At 46.3% G+C, this 26,739-nt stretch overlaps 1 protein-coding gene across 3 annotated transcripts in view; it reads right to left on the reverse strand.

Annotated features, from left to right (window-relative positions):
* The window catches only part of DDR1 (discoidin domain receptor tyrosine kinase 1), an 87,752-nt gene extending 77,112 nt beyond the window's left edge, over positions 1-10,640 (reverse strand). For all 3 annotated transcript variants that reach the window (XM_082263310.1, XM_082263309.1, XM_082263308.1), the window contains exon 1: positions 10,514-10,640. The gene's annotated coding sequence lies outside the window, so the exon portion shown is untranslated. The remainder of the gene's footprint in view (positions 1-10,513) is intronic.
* Between the last annotated feature and the right edge of the window lie 16,099 nt (positions 10,641-26,739).

Below are 26,739 nucleotides of genomic sequence, written 5' to 3' on the forward strand. Positions count from 1 at the left end.
TGAATAGGTTATTAAAGTTACGCAAATTCTCGTACAACAGAATAAAAATTTGGAGTGATGTAACATGTTGTAGTATATTTGCATAGTATTTTCGGATGACAACTGTTCTGATTAAACAAAAAGCGTACCAGGAAAATATCAGATAACATCGGCTGAACTGTCGAGATCGGCTATTGAAAGCTATGTACTAACGATCCGATTATCGTATGATCGCTTCGAAAGCAGTATTTTTTATACGATTTTCGGAGCGTGTGTACAGGCCATAAGGCTCAGTCCACGCTAGTGCAGGCCGTGCGTTCCAGTTGTGGGGATGGGAATCGCATAAATTCCTGCACGCGCAACCACCCACAGCCGAATCGTACTGCTCTTGCGAGACACACAGGGCTCTCATTTATTCTGAATGGCACCCCCACGCATCTCAGCCCGATCGCAGGTGCAGAAACTGCAGGGAAACCGCATGGTCAACAAGACCATGCGGTTTCCCTGTGGCCGCATTTTTAAAATGGCGCATGCATCTTTTTTGTGCGTTTCATGCAGCACTGGAGCCCATTCAAACGAATTGGCTGCCTTGCTCGAGCAAATGCAGAACGCACTAATGTGAACCAAGCCTTAAATAGACATGAAAATTATAAATACCCTTTTTCCCCCCTTTTTAAGTGATCACATTCCCTCTGCTCTCAGCTGCATAAGAAGGCAGAGGGCTAGGGGAGGTGAAACAGCATGACCCTGGTCTTCCCAGTGAATGGTTGTGCAGGGAGGGCCTTTCAGGACAAGTCTGATCATTGGAGGTGAGCAGGCTCAGTTCCTAGAACTGACCACGCTGTTATCTCATGCCTAGTGTGGTCAGTTTTTGATAGGAAAGCAGAGGGACTGGCAGGATCACCAGAGATTTCACACAAAGTAAGCAATACAAAGAGAACAGGAAATGTTCTCATACAAGTACATGGTACAGCAGCCACATATCAGGAATTTGAAATGTTGGGGTAACTTATTTTTTAACACAAAGGCCAAAGGAATCCTACAGGAACAGAAATAAAAAGATTGCCATTGCTGACCTGCCTTTCTGGAAATGCTAGCTACCTTGCTGTCATAATAATCCTCAGACCTCAGTACATTTGATACGTTGGATCCCATTGATTTGTCCCTGGCGCAGGGAACAGGTGCATGGCTCGGCTCATATCTCATATCAGCTGAAAGATTTATGGAGAATAGGACCAGATAAAAGCATGTCAAGTTCAGAATTATTATTTATTAAAAGCTGCATTCCCTTAAAAGCGAAAAATGCAACTTTAAATAAAAATTCATTTTGGATTCAATACCTTGGAGACACTAACCGAGTCTGATAAGGACCGCCTGTCAGTGTTATAGGCGAACCTGAACAGACCCTTCATTCGTAGCTATGGACCGGCGGGTGGACCTGTGTCCGTTTACACCCACCTACCTCTGATCTGATCTGCAAAAAAAAAAAAAGAAGGGGGATCAGCCCACTTCCATCTAGGTGGATCAGATTGGACAGTCATCAGGTGTACACAGACAGTGGAGTCAGTTTCCAACCACTGGTCTATAGAGCGGAGCGGCTCTGTCTGTTTCTATTCACCATAAATTGGGCAGACAAAGATCTGTCCATCCACCCACTCTGCTCTGATCAGCGGATAGATCCCCTGATAATCTCATCAGAGTTTGGCCCGTGTGTAAAGTGTTACTAAACCCAGAACCTGCATTCACTATATCTGGTCTCCTGCAGTACACAGAACATGGACATGCAATTCTTTTAGTAAATATAATCTGCTAAATACCTTTTCTCATCAGCAGTATATAGCAGTCATGTGACTTCTATCAGTGTCCAACCAAGCACTGGGTAAAGCTTGTAGGAGGAGTTTTCATTCTCTTCTGACTGTCCTCTGAGGCTGAATGTTCCCTGACTTTCTGTCTGGACAGTGCTGATTGGCCCTGTGCTGATCACATCCACCCTTCCCAAAAAATAATCTAGCAATACACACCAAACTGAGCATGTGCAGAGTGCCTCCTAGAGTTCTGTTCTATCAGCAGATGGATTGGGGACAGTAAAAGAAGGGAAGAAGGGTAAGAAAAAACCAAGAAGCATTTTTACACAATACAGACTGATTTCAGACATCTCAAGTCTCCCGCAAGTCGCGGGAGACTCCCACTTTCCGCCCTGAGCTCACGGACACCCGCGAGCTCAGGGCAATATCCCGGCTGTGTGTGTGAGTCAAGTGAGTCAGATGACTCATCGATGCAGGCAGAAGAGTCAGTGTGTCAGCTGTCAGCAAGCTGAGCCTGCACAGAGAAATCACGTCGGAGCCGAAGTAGATCCGGCTCACAGGCGGAGTGATATGAGTCATGCACTCCGCCTGTGGGAGGAGCTGCAGAGAGCAAGCAGTGTCTTTGCTCTCTACTACAGCCACATCTTCTACTCCAGGAGGCATTTTGGCGCGCGGGGGACCAATCATCGTGACTCCCCACTCTGTGACAGACACAGTGACCTAACCTGAGAGCAGCACCAGAGAGCCAGCACCTGAGACCAGTACCAGCAAATGACCAGCACCAGTGACCAGGCCAGTACCAGCACCAGTGACCAAGCCAGCACCAGCACCAGTGACCAGGCCAGCACCAGTACCAGTGGCCAGGCCAGTACCAGCACCAGTGACCAGGCCAGTACCAGCACCAGTGACCAGGCCAGTACCAGCACCAGTGACCATGCCAGCACCAGTACCAGCACCAGTGACCATGCCAGTACCAGCACCAGTGACCAGGCCAGTACCAGCACCAGTGACCAGGCCAGTACCTGTACCAGCACCAGTGACCAGGCCAGTACCAGCACCAGTGACCAGGCCAGTACCAGTGACCAGGCCAGCACCAGTCACCAGGCCACCACCAGTCACCAGCACCAGTGACCAGTACCAGTACCAGCACCAGTGACCAGGCCAGTACCAGCACCAGTGACCAGGCCAGTACCAGCACCAGTGACCAGGCCAGCACCAGTGACCAGGCCAGCACCAGTGACCAGCACCAGTACCAGCACCAGTGACCAGGCCAGTACCAGCACCAGTGACCAGGCCAGTACCAGTGACCAGGCCAGTACCAGAGACCAGTACCAGCACCAGTGACCAGGCCAGTACGAGCACCAGTGGCCGGTACCAGCACCAGTGTCCAGGCCAATACCAGCACCAGTGACCAGACCAGTACCAGACACCAGTACCAGCACCAGTGACCAGGCCAGTACCAGCACCAGTGACCAGCACCAGTGAACAGTACCAGCATCAGTGACCAGGTATACTGATTACATTTCATTTTATTATTCTCTGGTAGTGTTAAATTGGAAAGGGGGGGGGGTGCGGCACAAGCGCGTGTGTGGGGTGAGGGGGGGGGGCGGCGGCGTGTGGGGGGGGGGGGGCTCACCTCCCTGAAATGACTTTGCCACCTCCCTGAAATGAGTTTTGGCAGGTTGGGATGTCTGTGATTTTAATGTTGTGGGTTTAGTAAAACTTAAAGCGGAAGTCCAGCCTAATACCTTCAATTCTCCCCTGCAATCATTCATGTGAGCTGTGTTCAGTGTTATGTGTCAGTGTAGCTGGAAGTGCTCCGGGGTCTCCACTCACAGCCTACAATGATCATAGTACAGGCAACCACACTGGAAATGTAAAGTAAAGCTCCGTTTCCACTAGTGTGACTTGTCCTGCAACTTTGGGCACACAAAGTCGCATAACTAGTCACCGCCTATTGATTTCAATGGCACCCTTTCCCATCTATGCCACTTTGAAAAGATACCTGCACTACTTTTATGCGACTTTGATCCAGAGAGTGGATACTCCTCCAGTATCCTAAATCAGTATTTAACCTGGTCATCTGGCTAGTAACACACCTCCTGTATTAGGAAGACAACTCTGGAGGAATGAGAACAGGAGACACAACAGACAGGAGCATTGTCAGTCTGGGGGGGGGGGGGGTAAATGTATTAGCAGATTTGAATAAACATGTTATACTGTACTTACCTGTTCTGTGCAGTGGTTTTGCACAGAGCAACCCTGATTCTCCTCTTCTTGGGTCCCCCGCCGCCTCTCTTGGCACCTTCCTCCTGACGAGTACCCCCAAGACAAGCAGCTTGCAATAGGGGCTCCCAAGCAGGCTTGTTCCCGAGCCGCGGCTTTCTATGTCCATTCACACAAAGAGCCACAGCTTGACCCCAGCCTCTTTCTCTCTCCTCATTGGCTCACTGGCTGTGAAAGAATGAGAAGGGAGAGTGGATCGTGATGGGGCTCAGGTAAGTATTAGGGGGGGCTGCTCCACATAGATTGCATGATAGTAAAAAACCTTGAGCCTTTAGAACCACTTTAGGCCCCTTTCACACGGGCTTTCCGATCCAGTCCGCCTGTCAGTTTTTCAGGCGGACCTGATCGGATGTTCCATGCAGCCCTATGGAGCAGCGGATGTCAGCGGTGACATGTCCTCTGACACCCGCCGCTATCCAATTCGATCCTGTCCGTGAAATACAGGATCAGGTAGGATCAGATGAAAACAGACAGGCGGTCCGTTTTCATCCGATCTCCCACAGAGGAGAATGGGGATCTGACAGGTCGGTCTCTGCAAAGTAAGCGGAGATGGATCTGCCATCCGCCTGCTCAGTGGGGATCGGCGGATCGATCCCCGCTGAGCAAAACGGAGTCCACTGGACTCAGCCTGTGTGAAAGGACCCTTAATTGAACAAGCTGAAGTTAGAGGCTGATTGGTTATTATGCACAGCTGCACCAGATTCTGAGTGCTCTAGTTTTAGTAAATCCCCCCCAATGTGTGGCCAGCTTTAAGTGGGGTACGCACCATAAGAAAATCGGGCAAACGATCATCCGGTTTTGCTTGTTTCACAGCAAATTGGAACCGATGAACGAAAATTTGTACGAAAATTCTCGTAGGACAAAGGCTTTTTTATGTTGTTTATGGTTTCTGATCATGCGCAGTCTTTGTTTTCTGATTTTTCTTGTACAAAAATCGTACAAAATCAGAACACATTAAACAAAAAATTGTTAGTTTTTTTCCCGTACGAGAAAAATTTGGGAGTTTGTCCCTTCGAGAATTTTCGTCTGAAAATTTCCGAATCGGTTGTAGAAAGTTCTGTACACACTATACGAAAATCGTCCGAAAATTCTGAATCGGCTGTAGAAAGTTCTGTACACACTATACAAAAATCGTCCGAAAATTCTGAATCGGTTGTAGAAAGTTCTGTACACACTATACCAAAATCGTCCGAAAATTCTGAATCGGTTGTAGAAAGTTCTGTACACACTATACGAAAATCGTCCGAAAATTCTGAATCGGTTGTAGAAAGTTCTGTACACACTATACCAAAATCGTCCGAAAATTCTGAATCGGTTGTAGAAAGTTCTGTACACACTATACCAAAATCGTCCGAAAATTCTGAATCGGTTGTAGAAAGTTCTGTACACACTATACCAAAATCATCCGAAAATTCTTTGGACGAAAATGTTCGCCCGATTTACTTATAGTGTGTATGAGCCTTCACTTCTGTACTTTTGTTTATAACGTTTTTCAATTCCACTTCTCTGGTACTGGATGTACAGCAAAGCAATACATAAAAACAAACAATCAAGAAAAATAATAACACCACATGTAATAAAAGTTGTTAAAAAATTGTTATTGATTGCACAACACTGTGTTAAACTAATCAAAGATAACAAAACCGAGTACCTAAATACGAAAAAATGTTTTAACCAATATTCTATACAAAATATCTAAAGTTTTGACAATAATAGGGATTACACTGCAGCAAGGGAAAAAGTCTAGGGGGTGATTTACTTAAAGTGGTTCTAAAGTAGGGATCGACCGATTATCGGCAAAGCCAATAAATGGAGGGCCGATATGCACTCTCCCCGATATATCGGAATCGGCCCCGGAGGTTACCGATATTGCCGATATTTCGGGAAAGTGCTGTACCGGAGTGATGCCTGCAGCTAGATGCCTCACCCCGGTACCGGTGTCCATAGCCGACGTTCGGCTGTCTTGTAATGAGAAGCCACTCGGCTGTCATTACAAGGAGCGGGAGGTAACTTGGCGTTTTGAATGCTTTTAAGTGCAGAGGAGGGGTTTGGGGTCTTTTAGACCCCCCAGATCCCTCCACAAGAGTACCTGTCAAGAAAAAAAAATTTTTTTTTACATGTACAAAAATATCGGCGCATATTGGCCGATACCGATATGCATTGGCCAAAATATCGGTATTGGCAACGAAAAACCGATATGGGTCAATCACTATTATAAAGCTTTTTTTTTTTAAATAACAATCATATCTATACTTACCTGCTCTGTGCAATGCTTTTGCACAGAGTAACCCCAATCCTCTTCCGGGGTCCTGCACCGGCGCTCCAGGCTCCTCCTCTTCGTCGGGTGCCCCCAGAGAAAACCTCTTTCCACGCAGGCACCCATGTGTTCTCACTCCTGAGTCCTGCTGCTGCGTCCATTGACACCCTGCTCCAGTGTCACAGGATTTGATTGACAGCAGTGGGAGCTTATGGCTCATGCTGCTATCAATCTGTCCAATGAGAAGAGAGACAGCGGCAGGAGCTAGATCGTGCACATCGCTGGATCAGAACGGGCTCAAATAAGAAAAAGGGGGGTCTGGGGGAGGTGCACTACAGAAAGGATTTCACTTAAAGCACAGAATGCATTAAGGTGAAAAACCTTAAAGTGGGAGTAAACTTCCATGCATAATTTTTACATATAGGTTAGCCTATGATAAGGCTTATCTTTACATACTGTATATATCTCCTAAACAAGCACCGATCAGCAGATATTTACTGTACATGCAGCCGGTGCAGTCGGAAGAGTCCTGTGCCCTAAACGGCGGCTCCCACATGCATGTGCGGGAGTGACGTCATTGCGGCTCTCCAGCCACTCACAAAGCCGGAGTCTGCAAACCCAAGAAGAAGACTGGGTGAAGATGGAAGCACCTTCAGTAGTGACAGCGCAGTGCTGGAAGGCTTCAATTTAAAGCGGAGTTCCGGGCACAGATGTCATTTTTTAATAAACATACCCCCGGGACAGTCAGGGCTAGCACATTCCACAATGGCTAGCCTCTGATCTGTCCCGGTTCGCACTTACCTTTTAGAAGAAATACTTACTTATAAAATTTCTTCCACAGCGTTTCCATCTCTCTTGTGGGCAGCTGAAGCCGGCGCGGTCCTCTTCTGTGTCTTCTTCCACGTCTTCTTGTCCCAGAATGCGCCTGCACCGGCCCCTCTCGTCACTTATGGTGCGGCGCCGCATTCCTCCACAGCTTCTGGGCATGCCCAGAAGCTGTTTAGCAGGGGAATGCGGCGTCGCCCGGAAGTGACGAGCGGGGCCAGTGCCGTCGCATTGATTCCTGGGAGCGATGACGTTTAGCTCCCAGGAATCATAGCGAGACAGGAAGTGATGGGTGAGCCGCGGCTCCGAGGGAGGAAGTACTCTGAGGTGAGTATTTACGATCTTCAATTAAAAGGTGAGTAAACAAAAAAAATAACTATCCAATTCCTTTTCAGGTGATCTCGAACTAGCGGAGGGGCACAAAAAAAATATAGTTTTTGTGCCCGGAACTCCGCTTTAAGGTAAGTTTCACATAATGTGCTAGTATGCAATGCATACTAGCACATTATGACATTGCCTTGCGGGTTGCAAAATAGAAAAAAAAAACACAGCAGTTTACTACCGCTTTAAAATTTAGAACCACTATAGGGTCCTTTCACACGGGACGGGGCCCGTTCTGCTCAGCAGGGGATCGATCCGCCGATCCCTGCTGAGCAGGTGGATAACACAGAGCGGAGACAGAGCTGTCAGAGCCCCGCTGTCCTCTATGGGGAGATCGGATGAGAGCGGACCGCCTGTCCATTCTCATCCGATCCTCCAGACGGATGGAAAATAGGGTTTCCATCCGTCTGGATTTCACGGACAGGATCGGATCAGATAGCAGTGGGTGTCAGCAGACATGTCACCGCTGACATCCGCTGCCCCATAGGGATGCATGGAGCATCCAACCAGGTCCGCCTGAAAAACTAACAGGCGGATCGGATCGGATCGCCCGTGTGAAAGGGGCCTTAAACTGCTGCATGCAGAATCTGGTACAGCTGTGCATAGTAACCAATCAGCTTCTAACTACAGCTTGTTGAATTAAGCTTTGACAATAATGGGCCGTACACACGCTCAGAAAAATGGATGAAAAATAAAATACCGCTTTCAAAGCGATTGTATGCCAATTTGATCGTTAGTACTCAGCTTTTGAGAGCTGATCTCGACAGTTCATCCAATATTATCCAATTCGACAAGCACAAAAAATTTTCTCGTATGATACCAGATCGTACGATTTTCATTTAATCAGCACAGTTGTCATCCAAAAATACAATAAAAATACACTACAACACACTACAACACATTACATCCCTTACGATTTTTTATTCTGTCATACGAGAATTTTTGCAACTTTAGTAACTTCTCCATTTTGGATATGCGACTAGCATGCAAAAAAAAAACAAACAATCTGTCCAATTTACGGATCATGTGTACGGCCAGTAAGGTTCTATTCACACTTGTGTGACTGGTCATGCAACTTTGGACACTAAAATTGCATGACAATTCTCACCCTAATGTATTTCAATGACAACTGTTCAGATATGTGTGACTTAAAGGTTCCTGCGCTACTTTGGTCTGACTTTCATGCGACTTAAGTACCAAAGACTGCAACGAAAACCCTTAAAAGTCACATGAACCTCGCACCTGAATGTTATACATGCAGTAGTGCAACAGCTGTCCATTGGTCAAAGCCAAAGTCGCATCCAAGTTGCACCCATCCAAAGTTGCGTCAAAGTTGCACTCCAAAGCCATGCGACTATGGAGACGTACAAGTGTGAATGGAGCCTGAAACCTAGGAGCCGAATTCTGTGTGCACCAGTTTTAGTAAATCCCCCCCTATGTTTTGTCTTTTTTATAGTCGCGTCTTTGTAATTTTCAAAATAATAGCAACTCATCCAAAAGACGTCGTCATTGGACGTACAACACGGTCTATATTGTTTAGATTTAGATTTGTATATTTTGTATAGATTATTTATGAAATCATTTTTCTGTATTTATGTTCCGTGCTCCGAAATCTTTGTCTTAATGCTGGCCATAAACTAGCCGAAAAATCATTTGAAAATCTGTCATTTGGTCCGATCGTTCGTTTTTCATCCATTGATTTTTTCGGCTCTGAATAGTTAAAATCGAAGGAACAGTTTGGAAAATTCTGCCGAAGGAACAATAAATTGGAAGGTTAATGTGTTTCTCGCCTGAACTGTTTGCATTAGGCATATGTGACAAACTGAATGAAAAACGTCCATTGAGCGATTTATCGTTCGAAATTCGGTCATTACATGGTGGCACGATCGTCTGCTCTCACGGCCGATTTATCGTTCCAAATTCGGTCATTACATGATGGCACGATCGTCTGCTCTCACAGCCGATTTATCGCTCGAAATTCGTCATTACATGATGGCACGATCGTCTGCTCTCACGGCCGATTTATCATTCGAAATTCGGTCATTACATGGTGGCACGATCGTCTGCTCTCACGGCCGATTTATCGTTCCAAATTCGTCATTACATGATGGCGCGATCGTCTGCTCTCACAGCCGATTTATCGTTTCAAATTCGTCATTACATGATGGCACGATCGTCTGCTCTCACGGCCGATTTATCGTTCGAAATTCGTCATTACATGATGGCACGATCGTCTGCTCTCACAGCCGATTTATCGTTCCAAATTCGTCATTACATGATGGCACGATCGTCTGCTCTCACGGCCGATTTATCATTCGAAATTCGTCATTACATGATGGCACAATCGTCTGCTCTCACAGCCGATTTATCGTTCGAAATTCGTCATTACATGATGGCACGATCGTCTGCTCTCACGGCCGATTTATCATTCGAAATTCGGTCATTACATGATGGCACAATCGTCTGCTCTCACAGCCGATTTATCGTTCGAAATTCGTCATTACATGATGGCACGATCGTCTGCTCTCACGGCCGATTTATAGTTTTTAGAAAATGAGTTTGAACGATTTTTCGGCTAGTGTATGGCCAGCTTTACTCTACCTTTTCTAGTATTCTGTGTATAAGCCACTTACCATAATAACAGAAGCTCCTAGAAATGTGGTGGAATTGTGAAGGTCCTGGATATAGAAGTGGTCCCAGTTTCTGGGTGGAAAGTGAAGTTTCTCTCTATGATTTACAAGCAGGGACATGTCAGAGAAAGCAGAAATCCCACAAAGCGTCTTCTACAAATACCATAGAGTGTAGGATCTCCCCTCCCTAGTATGCAAACACCTGTCTGTCAGACATGCAAGCAGCTCCCCTCTCCACTTTCCTCATTCTTCGCTCCCTTGCTTCTTCCCATTGTCCATTACTGCCAATTCCTTGTCATTCAGTCCCCCCTCTCCCCCCTGCACCTCCAGCTGCCCCCCTGTCCTCTTACCTTCTGTCCCAATCTCTGCACTCCTGGCCCAGGTGCTCTTAGGAGGGTGACATGTCCAAGCTGCTTTCCCTGGGGACAGACAGGAACTCAACTTTCTTCTCCCTCTGAGTGTCTCTCCTCCTCCTCCTCCTCCTGCATCCCTCCTCCCCCACCTTGCCTGGCATTCACTTGTCTGCCTCCCCTCCCCTCTATTCTCCTTAACTCATTCTCTCACTCTCCTCATTTCCATTTCTCTCACACTCCTTTACTGCTGCTGCTCAACTTCCTGACATTTTTACTGGCCATTTCCTGCAGCATGTCTCTCTTCTGCAGACAATGGCCATGGTGGGGCTGCCAGTCTTAGGGTAGGAGGGGGGGTCAGGTATTCTCCTTCCCTGGGGACGGGGAGGAAGAACAATGGAGTTTCAAGAAATGTTCGCTGTACTCCGTACACAAAGTAACATTGTATTCTGTCCATACACTACAGCAATGTTTCCTAACCTTTTCCAGTCAAAGCACCCTTCAACCACTTCTGGACCGGAAGATTTACCCCCTTAACCACTTAAGCCCTGGAAGATTTTACCCCCTTCCTGACCAGGCCCTATTTTGCGATTCGGCACTGCGTGACTTTAACGGACAATTGCGCGGTCGTGCGACGCTGTACCTAAACGAATTTGACGTCCTTTTTTTCCCACAAACAGAGCTTTCTTTTGGTGGTATTTGATCACCTGTGCGATTTTATGATCATGCGCTATAAACAAAAAAAGAGCAACAATTTTGCAAAAAAAAAAAACAATATTTTTCACATTTTTTTATATGAAATTCCCCCAAAAAAATGTAAAAATCAAAATTTTTTAACATTTTTGGGCAATTTGTTTTCTGCTACATATGTTTGGTAAAAAAAAATCACAATAAGCGTATTTTGATTGGTTTGCCCAAAAGTTATTGCGTTTACTAACCAAGGGAAAGATTTTTGTCATTTTTGTTGTTTTTTTTTTTTTAACGAGTAATGGCGGCGATCTGCAATTTTTTTTGCGGGACTGCAGACAGATCGGACCCTTGACTGACACTTTTGGGGGTACCAGTGACATTACTACAGTAATCAGTGCTATACATATGCACTGTTACTGTAAAAATGACACTGGCAGGGAAGGGGTTAACTTTATTGGAGAAGGAGGGGTTAAGTGTGTCCCTAGGGGCGTGCTTCTAACTGTGAAGGGGATGTGGCTTGTGGTGTAACTACAGAGATATAAGATCCTACATAGCAGGACCGTATGATCTCTGCACTTACACAAGGGAGAATGACAGGCGGCTTTGTTCACATTAGCCGCCTGCCTTTCTCCCTCTGTAACGGACGATCGCGAGTGACCGGCGGACATCAGGTCCACCGGGCACAGGCGCGGGGATGTCCGTGAACGAGCGGGGGCGGGAGCGCGCCTCCGGCGGCGTGCGCTTGCCCCCTATTGGCTCGCAAGCGAGTGACATACCCATATGTCACTTTGCCTGCACGGGGCTGACCGCCGCAATATATGTACTTGCGGCGGTCGGCAAGCGGTTAATGGCCAGGCCATATTTTGCGATTCGGCACTGCGTTATTTTAACGGACAATTGCGCGGCCGTGCGACGCTGTACCTAAATAAATTGATGTCCTTTTTTTTTTTAACCACAAATAGAGCTTTCTTTTGGTGGTATTTGATCACCTCTGCAATTTCTATTCTTTGCTCTATAAACAAAAAAAGAGCGACGATTCTGAAAAAGAAACAATATTTTTCACTTTCTGCTATATAACATTCTCAAAAAAAAATTTAAAAATGAAAATTTTTTAACATTTTAGGGCAATTTGTTTTCTGCTACATATTTTTAGTAAAAAAAAAATCGCAATAAGCGTATTTTGATTGGTTTGCGCAAAAGTTATCGCGTTTACTAACTACAGGAAAGATTTAGTTTATTTTTATTGTTTTTTATTTTTACTAGTAATGGCAGTGATCTGCAAATTTTATCAGGACTGCGACATGACTGCTGAAAAGCATAGGCTCATTTATGAGCAGCTAATAAACCAATACCTTGCCCCCCAAAAGACACAGAAGCTGATTAAGTTGGAAATAGGGCAAGGCCACAGCTTTACGTGATAGCCTTACGTTCCCGATGTCCCACCCTTGGGCGTCGAGGAATCTATTCCATTATGAACCCATGGTGGACCCTAGGTCTCGTAAAATGCTACCATTCAATGAACTTCAAAGTAAATTTGACCTGCCTCGCCGGTTGTTCTATGGATATTTGCAGATTCGCCATTATTCTCGAACCATAAACCCAATCCTACAATTCTCACCTCTTTCATCTTTTGATGATCCTGGAGGGCACTGCAAGAAAAGACTTAATCTCCAATATATACCAGATACTGAACTCTTGTCCCATCCGAGATCGAGGTAAACACTCGTATATGCTTCGATGGGAGAAGGTATTGGGTAAGGAGATTCCCCTCAAGATTTGGCAGGCCATCTGGTCTCAGGAAGCGCTCCTTATGTACTTTTTATAAGAAAAATACCTTAAAAATTCTCTATTTTTGGTACCCTGACACTGGATGTACGTTATCTATCTCACCAGCCCTGATCGTTGCTGGTGTTGCTTCAAGGATATGGCTACCCTCCTCCATATATATTGGACCTGCCCGCTAATTGCCCCTTTTTGGCACTCAATGCAACAGTTACTGGGTCGCCTATTTGGGTTATCTATTCCATGGTCACCAAAATTTTTCCTCCTGGGACTAACCCCCCTTGAACTCTCTAAACCCCACAGGAAGTTGCTGCATCATATTCTTACGGCTGCGTGCTGTAGCTTTGCACTGGTAAAAACGCTCCCCCCCATCCTCCCAAGGTCCTCTATACCAGGGTTAAGGATGTGGTATTGATGGAGAAACTAACTGCCAGAATATAAGACAAAGTAGAAACTCTTGTGGGAAACGTGTAGAAACGTGTTTGGGAACTATGGCATCTTCAGGAGGACCCACCCTGAAACTCTTCCCCCCTCTTCTCTCCCTTCTTCTTGGCGAGCTATAACGTGGACCCCTGACTTTTTTTTCTCTTTCTTTTCTTTTTTTCCTCATTCCACCTTTTCCTCTCATATTTTTCTTTGAGTTTTGTTGAGACTACACATACTCAGGCACGATAGCAACCACTGCGATGGCTGTTCCAATTGTTTCTATTACACCTTTTGTGGACCAAATACCCGCTTTGAACATTGTACTCTTTCATGTTTTCTCTCTATAGTCTCTGTTTTCAACAAACTAAAAATAATTAATAAAAATTATTAAAAAAAAAAAAAAAAAACATGAAGGCCTAAAATTTTTGTATTTTTGGCGCCTCTGTGCAAGAGTCCTATCCATTGGTATGTGCAGCTTTTTGTATTAGGGTGTGCACCCCAGAGCACAAACACACGTGTGTGTATACAGTATCAGCAGAGCAGTGAATGGTGTCAGTAGAGCAGAGATTGGTATCAGTAGGGCATTGGACGGTGTCAGTAGTTTTTATTTTTATTATTTTTTATTTTATTTTTTTTTTACAATTTTATTTATTTAATTATTATTATTATTATTATTTTTTTTTTTTACAATTTTTTTTTCAGGAGCCCCATCGGGGGCTTTGGTGGAATATCAAGGGTCTAAATAGAGAGAAAGGGACACTGAAGACAGAGCTTCCCCATTCCATTTCTCTGCAGTCTTAGCTGCACTTGACAGTGAACAAATGGGAGGTGCTCTTTGCTGAGCGGCTTCCTGTTCATTCACAAACTGAAGCATAGTAGACATAGTTTACTATGCTTCAGTTAAGAATGATCACAGGAGCAATTGCTCATTGTTTTAATTCATTCATCACTCCTAAAACATCCCCTGCAGCAGCCATCAGGAAAGGAGGGAAACTGGCAGTACTACAGGGGGGAGATAGGGGGCTCCAGGAAGCAGGAGGAACTAGCACCGCACAGGGTGATAAGGGTGTGTCCAGGCACATCTGGCACATCCTATGTGCACGCCTATGGTCCTATCACTTAATACATACAATTCGGAATTTGTTGCTCTCTTGGTTCCCTTGGCCCTCTTACCACAGCAGCCATACAGGTGCGGTCCAAATAACCATTGAGACTTCAACATCATAGCAATACAATGTCATAGCATATTTTTCGTGTTTCTTGAATTTTCATTATGTTTATAATATCTGATTATCTTACATTTATATGTTTCATTTTATAGTTATTATATTGATTGAGACTGAGGAAGCAGATTCCCCGCGAAACATGTTGGGTAGTGGGTATTTTGTTTGAGGATTTAACTCGATACACCAAGGCTCACGCCCGGTTATCTGTGACCTCTTGCTGTCCGCTTTATTGAATCAATAGATATAACTGTCTTGATGTGTGTACTTCTATATACATACTGATACATTTGGCTTGCTTTTGTTTGTTGTTCTGTGTTTTTTAACACTCTGTAATAAAATGTATACTTTTTTAATTTTTATTTTTACAATTAATTATTGTTCATTGATGGTACCATAAATAATCCCGCCCTATGCCTCAACTTTCTTGTCCAGTTTCTAAAATTCAGAAGGTGTGTTATTTAGCACACAATGGGCGACATTCATGAAAATTATTTTTTCATTTGCAGTTGCTTATCTGTCCCAAGCTACATACAGAAAATAAATGAGTCCATAACTTACTGTATGTAATAAAGGTGCATGAACACAGTTGAAGGGGGCTGTACAGCGCCCAGTTGTGTACAAAGACTTCCCCACAAGCCATAGCTGCTGTGCATAGCCATCCATAGAAAGCAATTACAGGATGTGTATGTGATAGTACGCTGGTACCTGCACAAACACATGCACAGGCGTACAATCCTGGGCGCAGAGTGCATCCGTGCACACGTGTACACCAGTACACAAGGACCAGCATATACTTTCGTACAGCCACATCTTGTAATTACAACTTCTTAATTATACGGTAACCATACAAGTACGGTTTTACATATTAAATGAACATGTACAGGATTGAGATTATTTAACCAGTTCATGGTTGGGGGGCTAATTTTGTGACTTTGTTACTAAAGTGACTCTAGTAGAAGGCTGTAGGGCTCTATTTGCAGCTTTGCTCACATGAGCGTGCATGCACTTTTTTCATGCAATGGCAGTGTGCAAAGTCTACCCTTGTACACAAGGGTTCGCATTCCAGAACCTTGTCCCCTGAGCAGACAAGGCCCTAAATGCCAGTGCCACTCGTCCAGGTGCGGCCTAGCATAGGCTTGGACAGGCTGCCAGCAGTGGGGTTGGACGCTGTAGTGTCCCATCTGTGCGCACAAAAACACCAGGAGGGATGCACTGCAGTTGGACAGCCCCATGTGCAAAGGGCCTCAGAACCCTCAATGCATGTAAAATCTTCCAGCACTATTATTGTGCAACAAATGGGGCCCTGCAATGCACGCCTAAGCGTTACCAACATACAATAATGTGCACATCACCATGCATGCAGTGTAGACTTATGGCCATACACTGTGCGAAATTCAGCTGATTCCTCATGAACCAGCCAAAATTTACTGTGCGGGTGGCCCTGTTTACTGAAAAAAAAAAAAAAAGATTTACCTTTACATTTTATGTCCATATTGAATCATATTCCTCTTTAGATTTTATTACATGTACAGTAGATTTACAGAGTCTCCCTCTAGTGGCTATCTATGTGTCACTGCAATCTTCCTGCTTTTAGCAACTAGAGTAAATCTCAGCCACAAAGCCTGATCCACTGCAAAGCAATGCACTCTCTAACTGCATTACAGCACAACCACTGTAAGAATTTCAACCAAATAAGGATTTTTATATCAGACAAGAATTATTATTTTTCCTCCAAATAATTGCAATCAGAAACAAGCAAATAACTAATCAAATTACAGATGTCTGAATGCTGTGTTTTGCTAAGAGCTTTTTCCCCCCTTTCCCATGGGATGGGGGTTTTCATATGCATATCTGTAGTTACATTTATTTATTGTTTTGTATTGACTACATGTGTTTACTAAACACTTCTGGACCGGAAGGTTTTACCCCCCCCTAATCAGGGCCGGCCTTAGGGGTGTGCGAGCCGTGCGGCCGCACAGGGCGCCATGGGCAACAAGGGCGCCGTGCGGCCATCACAGCTCGCAGAAGATCAGGCACAGCGGGAGGTAAGCGGCGACCGCGGCCTGGACAGGGTTAACACAGGCCGCGGCTGCCACTTACCTCCCGCTGTGCCTCGGTCACCTCACCTACTGCAGTGCTGTGCTGACAGTCTTAGGCGAGCTGTGTATCACACACAGCTCAGCCTCCGATCCACCACGGTGACATCCCTCCTCCCTGCAGGGATCGTCAGCTCCTCCTCGCCCCGCCCTTCTCCTCCTCCTCCTACCCTGCCCACACTCCCCGGGGATGTGTGGGCGGGAAGTTTAAAGAAAAAAAAAAAAAAAAGCTGCAGAGCAGACATCGTGAAGTAAGTGAGGTCTCCTTAAAAAAAATGTAAGGGGGGTCTCTGATGTGGGAGGCTCTGTATGAGGGGGGCTCTCTGATGTGGGGGGGCTCTGATGTAAGGGGGCTTTTTGTGGGGGGGGCTCTGTAAGGGGGCTTTTTGTGGGGGGTTTGTGATGTAAGGGGGGCTCTCTGATAAGGGGGGCTCTCTTATGTGGGGGGCTCTGATGTAAGGGGGCTCTGTGTGTGGGGTCTCTGATGTGAGGGGGGTTTTGTGTGGGGGTCTCTGATGTGAGGGGGTTTTGTGTGTGGGGTCTCTGATGTGAGGGGGGTTTTGTGTGGGGGGTCTCTGATGTGAGGGGGGTTTTGTGTGGGGGGTCTCTGATGTGAGGGGGTTTTGTGTGTGGGGTCTCTGATGTGAGGGGGGATTTGTGTGGGGGGTCTCTGATGTGTGGGGGGGGGGGGTCTCTGATGTAAGGGGGGCTTTGTGTGGGGGGTCTCTGATGAAAGGGGGCTCTGTGTGTGGGGTCTCTGATGTGAGGGGGTTTTGTGTGTGGGGTCTCTGATGTGAGGGGGGCTTTGTGTGGGGGGTCTCTGATGTGAGGGCGTTTTGTGTGCGGGGTCTCTGATGTGAGGGGGGCTTTGTGTGGGGGGATCACTGATGTTAGGGGGGCTTTGTGTGGGGGGTCTCTGATGTGTGGGGGGGTCTCTGATGTAAGGGGGCTTTGTGTGGGGGGGTCTCTGATGAAAGGGGGCTCTGTGTGTGGGGTCTCTGATGTGAGGGGGGCTCTGTGTGGGGGCTCTAAATTAAGGGGGACTTTGTGTGGGGGGTCTCTGATGTGTGGGGGGTCTCTGATGTAAGGGGGGCTAAGTTATTAGTGATCATAAAAAAGAAAAGTCAAAGTGCAAAAAAATGCGCGCGCAGAGGGGGGGGGGGGCGCCACAGGATTAGCTCGCACAGGGCGCCTGAACACCTAAGGCCGGCCCTGCCCCTAATGACCAGGCCATTTTTGCGATACGGAACTGACAATTGCAATTGTCATGCGATGCTGTACCCAAATAAAATTGATGTCCTTTTTTTCCCACAAATAGAGCTTTCTTTTGGTTGTATTTGATCACCTCTGGGGTTTTTATTTTTTGTGCTTTAAACAAAAAAGTGCGAAAAAGTTTGGAAAAAAAAAATGTTTCTTTTTTTTTTTTACATTCTGCGATAAAACACAGCCTAAACATGTTTTCAACAATCTAATTTTTTCATCAATTTAGGCCAATATATATTTTGCTACATATTTTTGATTAAAAAAAATCCCAATAAGTGTATATTGATTGGTTTGTGCAAAAGTTATAGCGTCTACAAATGATGCAATATTTTTATGGATTTATTTATTTATTTTTTACTAGTAATGGCGGCAATCAGCGATTTTTAGCGGGACTGCAACATTGTGGCAGACAAATCAGACATCTAGCTGACACTTTTGACACTTTCTGGGGACCAGTGACGCTAATACAGTGATCAGTGCTAAAAAAATGCACCGTCACTGCACTAATGACACTGACAGGGAAGGAGTTAGGATCAGGGGTGATCACAGGGTTAAATGTGTCCCTAGGGAGTGCTTACTAACTGTGGTGGGGTTGCACTGATTGGGGGAAGACAGAGATCGGGGTTCCTGCTTAGCAGAAACACAAGATCTCCATCTTGTCCCCTTGCAGAATGGCGGTCTGCCTTGTTTACATAGGCAGATTGCCGTTCAGCCTCTCCCGGGGAAGATGGCGGGTGGCCGGTGGACATCGGGTTCGCCGGACCCACTGATTGACATCCCCGCTAGCCAATCACAGTGCGATTGCCCCTCCAGCGGCGCGATGGTGCCCTCCAGTGACTATTGAACATAACGAGGTAGAGGTACGTTGTTTCAGGCAATAGCGCCACACTGCCACAGTAAATACATGCCAGCTGGTCAGCAAGTGGTTAACACTAGGTATCTAGTCAGAAGTTAAGTCCCGGTTCACATATATGTGATGACAGACATCGCATGTGATTCGGAGTGCACTGCTCTGAAAATCACATGCGATGTCTGTGAGATGCGAATTCAGCCATACAGATTGTATGGCTGAATTTGCATCGCATTCGGACACAACTCACACAGGACCCTTTTTTGGGTCTGCAGCAGAATTGGATCGCATGGTGGTTCACATCTATGCGATCCGATTCATGTCCGAACTGACAGTTCACACTGCGATATGCAAACTGATCTGGGGGTGTCGTTAACTTTGTATTGACACCCCCAAGTGATTCCCATATGGCAGTATGAACTGCCTGCGGTGGATTTGCACGGTTCCCACATCGCATATATGTGAACCGGGACTAAAAGACTGAACCCCCGAAGTGACCACGCAACGTGTAGGCATTTTTCACTGTCTGACCATTAACCTTATCTATTGTTTTTATATAGGAGGGCTTTTTGTTGTCCTTTGATGTGATATGTTCATTTTTACCATCTTATAATAAAGATTTTTTTTCCTCGTCTCATTGGGTTGATGACCTCCAGATATATAGCTGGTTAAGTTCTCCATATCTGCCCTTTGCATATACCAACTCTATTACTGTCACTTTTAAAAACACATTAGTCATATATTTACACTGTAAAGCTCTGCGCGAACTGTTGGCGCTATATAAATCCTGTATAATATAATAATAATAATATTTATTAAAAGTCCCTAAATGTCTAAAATCCTGCGAGTATATAATTATTCCAATGAGATGCAGCAAAGCATAGTGGTCTCACCTTCCTGGCTGGAAGGCCTTATGCACACGGGCATATGAAAATATGCTGCAGTTTTTCTGCCAGAAAAAATTCCCTTTAGGCCCCTTTCACACTTGTGCGACTTGTCCTGCGATTTGGGACTGCAAAGTCGCATGATATTCTAGAGCTGCTTTTAGGGGCATAAAAAAATGCCAGGTGCCTCCAACAGGAGAATTTTATTCTGCATGAGGCCTGTAGCTTGAGAGGGGAATGTAAATCACAAGAGCAGCTAAACAGGAGCACAGATATATTTGCAGGTTAGGCAGCTCTTTTTTTTTATTTAGCTGTTCTGGCTGTTCCACTGTAAAGGTACTGTCCACCCAAAATGTAAAAAGAAAATCTTGCAGCCTTTAAAAAAAAAAAAAAAAATTGGGAAACTTGCAGATTAAGGAAACTAAGCCTATGTTCTATCCCACCTATTTATTTTTTGTTGTTGTGTTGAACTGTATAAGATCTGATGTATGCTGGCATCTAGTGGCGAGTTTGGCCCACCACAACTTGTTTACTTATGTGATTTGGTTTCTCCCTCTGTCTTCCCCTCCTGTCTAGTGCTAGTGTGTTTAGTTCTAGTCAGTGGCGTCACAAGGCGGGTGCGGGGGGGGGGGACGGGGGCGGGCCGCACCAGGGTGTTCACCGGGTGGAGGGTGACACCGCTTTGCCTCTCTTCCTTCCTCATCTAACTATGCGGGCCGGCATCACATCGTCGCTGCACCGCATACTAGTACTGTGAGTGTGTCAGTGTCAGTCCTGTCTGCTGCCAGCCAGTGCCTAGGCTGGACTTCTCTGCTCCTCCTCTCTCAGGGACGTGCCGCGCGCCCTGAGCCTCCCCTCCCTCACTCCCTGCCCTCACGTTCAAGCAGGTGGGCGGGGGCGGAGCCAGTCGCGGTGACGTCAGCGCTAGGGAGAGGAGACAGGAGGACGGTGAGTAGTGAGGTGCGGGCGGCCGGGCCGGGTGAAGATAGTGCAATTAAATATGCAGCAGATCACAGATAGGATGGATTATTGCCATAAATGATGGCAGCTTGCCTTACCTTGAACTTCATTATGTTGGTCACTCACCTGTCAGTATGTTTTAGCAGCAGATCATCATCATCATAGTGCTTGTTGTCTCATGCCCCGTACACACGTGCAGATTATCTGAAGACTTTTGTCTGCAGACTTACCAAAACCATATAATATGAGGTCAAACCTAAACACTTTCAATTTGTATGCAATCCGGCAGGCCCTTGCACTACATAGAAAAGGTAAGTCTGCAGACAAAAGTCTTCAGATAATCTGCACGTGTGCATCACTCTCACTCTCTCAGCAGACAGTGTCAGTCATGTGAAGTAACTGTATTCCTCCTCCTCTGCTCTGTGTGTGCAAGCCAGGGCCACTCCCCAGACAGATTTGGGCCTGCAAGGACCCCCTGTGTTTTGAGTACAGACAGTACAGATGTCCTTCTAGTGCATGGGTGTCCAAACTTTTGGCTTCTCTGGGCCACATTGAGCGAAGAGAAATTTTCTCGGGCCGCATATAAAATATATACTTTAGTTAAGGTATATAAGTAATAAAACGCTGCTGTGCCCTCCCAGCACTTATTTAACACAACCAGTGGATGATCCCCTCCGAGGCAGCCTCTGCCTACAGTTAGTTGGAAACCTTTGTGGGCGTGCCCCCGACTCGACTTCCTTCCTCCCTAGCAAAAAACAAAAAAATTGTCAGGGGGCAGTGGGCCGCATTGCCTGTGGTTCTGGGCCGCATGCGGCCCCCGGGCCGCAGGTTGGACATGTCTGTTCTAGTGGGTCCCCCCTGTTTCATCTTTCATGCACTGGGGAGAGAAATATAAAAAATGCCATCCAGACCGTCTCTCTGCGTTATTCCCAGGCCGCCGATCCCCTGCTGAGCAGAAGGATGACAGACAGCAGTGCAGAGACAGAGCTGTCAGTTCCCCATGCATCTCTATGGGGGAATCGGATGGGAACAGACTGTCGGTCTGTTCTCATCCGATCCGCTGGATGGATGGCAAATAGGGTTTCCATCGGTCCAGATTTGACGGATCGGATATCAGCGGACATGTCTCTGCTGACATCTGATGCCCCATAGAGATGCATGGGGGGACCGTTCAGATCCGCCAAAAAAACGGACAGGCGGATCTGAACGGACCCCCCATGCATCCCTATGGGGCATCGGATGTACATGTCCGCTGACATCCGATCCATCAAATCTGGGCAGATGGAAATCCTATTTCCAGCGGATCGGATCGGATGAGAACTGAGCGACGGTCCGTTCCCATCCGATTTCCCCATAGAGATGTATGGGGACCTGACAGCTGTGTCTCCGCACACAGCATGGAGAACAGCTGTCATCCTCCTGCTCAGCAGGGGATCGGCGGATCGATCCCCTGCTGAGATAAACTGAGTCTGTCCGATGGACGGACAGTGTGAAAGGGCCCTTATTGTCAGTGTGAATTTGCTGTTCCTCCTCCTCTGTGTGCAAGGGCCACTCCCCAGACATTTATTAAAAGGGGTTGGGGTGACACCATGAGTTACCGCACCGGGTGACACCAACCCTAGTGACGCCACTGGTTCTAGTTAGACCCTCACAGTTTACTCCCTGTTCTTTCAGTTAGTGTCAGATCATCACAGAAATGGAGTTTAGAAAAATGATTGTCTTCTTATATTTCAAAAGACTGGAAAACCCTCTCTATTACAATTTTCTGAAGTAAAATTGTGTTGAATTCAAGTTCTGTGTCTTATTAAAAAGTTAGGCTGCCTGTGAATGATGCCAAGTCAGCAGGTGACCATACTGTCCGCACAGACTGGGTCTAAGGAGGTATGTCAATGGATAAAGTGTAATTTGAGGCAGAACAGCCCACCTGTTCTTTATTTTAATTTTTCATTCAGCCTGGAGAAACCCTAGTTTAGAAAGGCTGTTTTTCGGCAAAAGCTAAGGGCTGATTTAGATCTGTATGCTGCAGTAACTTAAGGCCCGTACACACGATAAGAAAATCTGAACGGAAATTTCGTCCAACGACCGATCTGCCGATTTTCGGATTGTTAGTATGGTGCTTTCGACAGCCGACTCCAACTTTTCGGCCGACAAAATCCTGATGTGCAGGCTATAAAAATTTTGTCGTCCATCAAAACAATGTCCGATTTTCGTCTGATAAGTAAAGATTTAGACGGAAAAAAATCTTAAGAGCAAGACTAGGCATGCTCAGAGACGAAAGAACACATACAAAGCAATCCAACACATGACATCACTTCTGAAGTAGAATTCTGTCGTACGGGAAAATTCGTATGAAAATAACCTCTTCACTTTCCACATCAGACTAGCATGCCACAAAAAAACGACGACAGATCGTTCAATAATCTGATCGTGTGTATGGGGCTTTAAGCTCAACTCCAGGAAATTTAAAAATGATCCCTTGACGTGGGGCTACGCCCGCACTGCATGGCTTAATGGCTTGTTTAGTCTAGGGCAGAGTTTCTGAACTTTAAATTACCTGATTCTCCATTCCCTTGACAGATGGTGCTCCCCATGCTTCAGCAATGGGCTGTCCCTCTGAGTCATCATGTCCAATGCAGGGCTATGGAACCTATATTGGTTTTGATAAGGTCAGGGCCTTAGATGGCCGGAACGTAGGGGAGAAGATGCTGCAGGGACCAGTCTAGCAGCACCGAGGAACAGAGGAATGGATAAGTAAATCTACTTTAACAAGTTCCCTAGACCCAAATGAACTATAAACCCTTGGAGTGCGGGTGCAGCCCCACTACAGGGGATCATTTTTAATTTTTCTAAAGGGGGGGGCTATAAGGTGGCTGTTTTTGTATTTGACATTTATTCGAAATACATTCCAGTACCCCTAGGCTGCACAGAACAAAGCATTTTGTTGCAATGCAGAACCATCTCTGCGTTGTGGTGCGCTGCAGTGTAAAAAATGCTGCAGGTTTATTAAATGTGTATTAGTGGTCCATTTCAAATGAATGACTTGCATTGCAGCGCCCTTTAAAACATGTGTGGTAACCAGTGTTGGGCATGTAACTTAAAAAAAGTAACTGAGTTACATCAGTATAAAAGTAACGAATTACAAGGGAAAGTAACTATTGCGTTACTTGTGGAACATGATGTTTTTGCAGGGTTATGCAGTAAGCTTCGGCTACTTACAGAACCTAATTAAAAAATTAAGAAAAAAAATTCTAAAAAAAATGTAAAAGAAAACAAATTCTAAAAAAATTATTTAAAAAGAATTCACATGTGCTTTGTTCTGTGAAGAGCAGTGAGCATTTGTATTATTATCTAACCCCTTAACACTGGCCGTATATATACATATGGCAGCATAGCGATGGCCTTCACGCCAAGCTGGCACACATGCTTATAGCCTGCGTCACTGTTGGGAACGGACTCACAGGGCTCCCCCCGACACTGTGATTGCACTGTCACCAACAGGCTCTCGATCACTTGATCACATGACCGAGACACCAATGTAAGGCCTTGGAGGTTACCAACTTTTAAAGCGCCGGCTTTTTTTTTAGAACTGCTGGGGGGGGGGGGGGTTTACCTTTAAAAATCCCTAAAACTGCGATGGAAAAGTAAAAAAAATATGAATTCGACCTGAACGGTTAGAGTAACTTCCCAGCGTGGAAGGATGTTGCAGTCATTTCTGCCTAGCCCTGAGCTGAGCGGTGCAGGATGGCGCGGTGATAGATCAGACCCCGCTGGCAGGGCTGCTGTTAGAAATCGCGGGGCCCCTTACAGACTACCTGGCAGGGCCCCCCAAGAAAATATTAAAGATATATTTAGCTAAAATTACAACAAAATCTCTATTATCAGACACAAATATAACATAACTCGCATAATTCCTGCTAAATCTAAAAAAAACGATGTTAAATAAAAAAGAAGATGAGATGAGAAAAATATACAGGCTGGGCAGTTGGAGCTCAGTGATCAGAGAGACAGAGAGAGAGAAACAAAGTTACAATTTACAAATAAACTCCTGAGCAGAGATAAGTGCTGGGAGGGGAGCCCATACAAGGGAGGGGGATTAGTGAGGGACAACTGTCTCTTTCTCAACAGATAAAAGCTGATAGCAGGGAGAGGGACAGATCAGATTCAGGTGCTGGAGGAAGATTTCTGTATTTGTTGTCCATCACTAATCCCCCTCGTTGTGTGGGCCCCCCTGTGTGCTCGGGCCCCCTACAAGAGGGCTGGTGCCCCCCCCCCCCCCTATCAGCGGCCCTGCCCGCTGGCACACTACAGAAAGGACGCATTGAGGGCCACAAGCTGACTTTTCAGTCTCATCACTGTTCTCTCCCTGTGCTGTAATACTCTATGTACCGCGCTGAGCCAATCACGGCAATCGGTATATTCTATTAATGCATACAAAGCCTGCTCTGATTGGCTGAGTCAGAAAGGTGGGCTTATACAACCTTTGCCAATCCGAGCAGGCTTTGTATGCAATAATAGAATACACCGATTGGCTCAGCGCGGTACATAGAGTATTACAGTACAGGGAGTCCAGGACGTTCTGTAAGTAGCCAAAGCTTCTGTATACACATCCAGCGGGCTAAAATACAGAAGTAACGCAGAAGTAATGCCACATTTTTATTGTCGGTAACGGCATTACTACCGGGGAAACAGTAATTCATTTGATTACTAGTGTAGCACCTTCCTAGTTAGGTAGGTGCTAGGTAAAAGCATCTATTACTCCTTCTGCTTATCAGGGGAGCCTGATCTACTAGTTTGCCTGTCACATGTTTCCAGGTGTGTTTCATTGGGTCTGAGGGAGTGTCCCCACTGTATCCATTGAGGGAGCTTGTTGGACAGTGGAGGAAACACAGCCAGTGACACATCAGGTTTTTATGGCAGTTCCAGTGGGAGGGCATTCCTGCAATGCATCCTGGGATTGACCATAAATACTGAGGGGACATGTGACAGGGCGTCGTTTTGGCGGGAGCAAAGTCCCAGGAGGAGGTGGATGGCTGTCTCTCCTCTTGCAGAGTGAGGAAGGTGGTTCAGGTAGTTGGCCTAGGGACCAGGTGTGGAGCTGGGCTGCAGAGGATCCAGAGTGCTGACAAGTGGAGCTGCTGGCAGAGTCTCTCGGGAAAAACAGTGTCCGTGAGTACCAAGAGATTTGCCAAAGGGTCTGCCCAGGAAGGGGGACCCCTCCAGAGAAGTCAGGGGATCAAGGAGCTAGCTCACACAGGGAGTGTATCAGTAAAGGGGGTGCCGTGTAGTTGACCCTGAAGAATAGGAACAAAGGGGGTGCCAGGAAGGGCCCCGGAAGATTGTACTGCAGTAAAGTACAGTTTACCTCAGGAAGCTCACTCAATTCCACTTCACTGCTAATGACCGGGTGAAGCAGTGGCCAGGGGAGGACTGGGCCAGGGGTCAGGGTGGCAATTACCCCCTGGGCCGCTCTGATGCCCCGTAAAAAGGCTGCACCGCTTCTGCCACAGACATGCCTAAAGGATTTCTGGTGAAGAGAAGTAAAAAGTCTCTGCTGCTGACCTACTGAGTGCGGGTTGAAGACAAGGACAAAGCCCAGGCTCCCCCTCCCCCCCCCCTTCAGCACGGATGGTGTAAACTGTGTCTGAGCAGAGGCCGGTTCTATTCCCCACTGGAGACTCTTCTGCCCCGGCCACCCCCAACCCAAGCTGTCCCAGCTCTCCCCAGCCTCCCCCTGCTGGCCATGTCGGGAACCCAGATTCAGCCAGTAAGTAGAGAATATCTGGAGCAGGGCTTCCGCTTGGGATGGGGGTCAGGAGGAGGATTTGGAGAGTCCGGGGGTGAGAGAAAGTGGGAGGGGGGCCGAGTTGCTGCACCATGGGCCTCTGGTTTGTACTTGCCCCCTAGGCCGAAAGTTGCCAGTCTGCCCCTGGCAGTGGCTTAGCCATGACTAGCGTTACTCAGCGTTTCTCAGCATTATTCAGTCGTCCCAGCCAATTGTGCTTAGTTATACAAAGTTGGAGTATCCCACTCATTCCCTTCTCCTATCCAA

This window comes from Pelophylax lessonae, assembly GCF_965119305.1.
Source record: "Pelophylax lessonae genome assembly, chromosome: 7".
In the NCBI taxonomy this organism is placed as follows: Eukaryota; Metazoa; Chordata; class Amphibia; order Anura; family Ranidae; genus Pelophylax; species Pelophylax lessonae.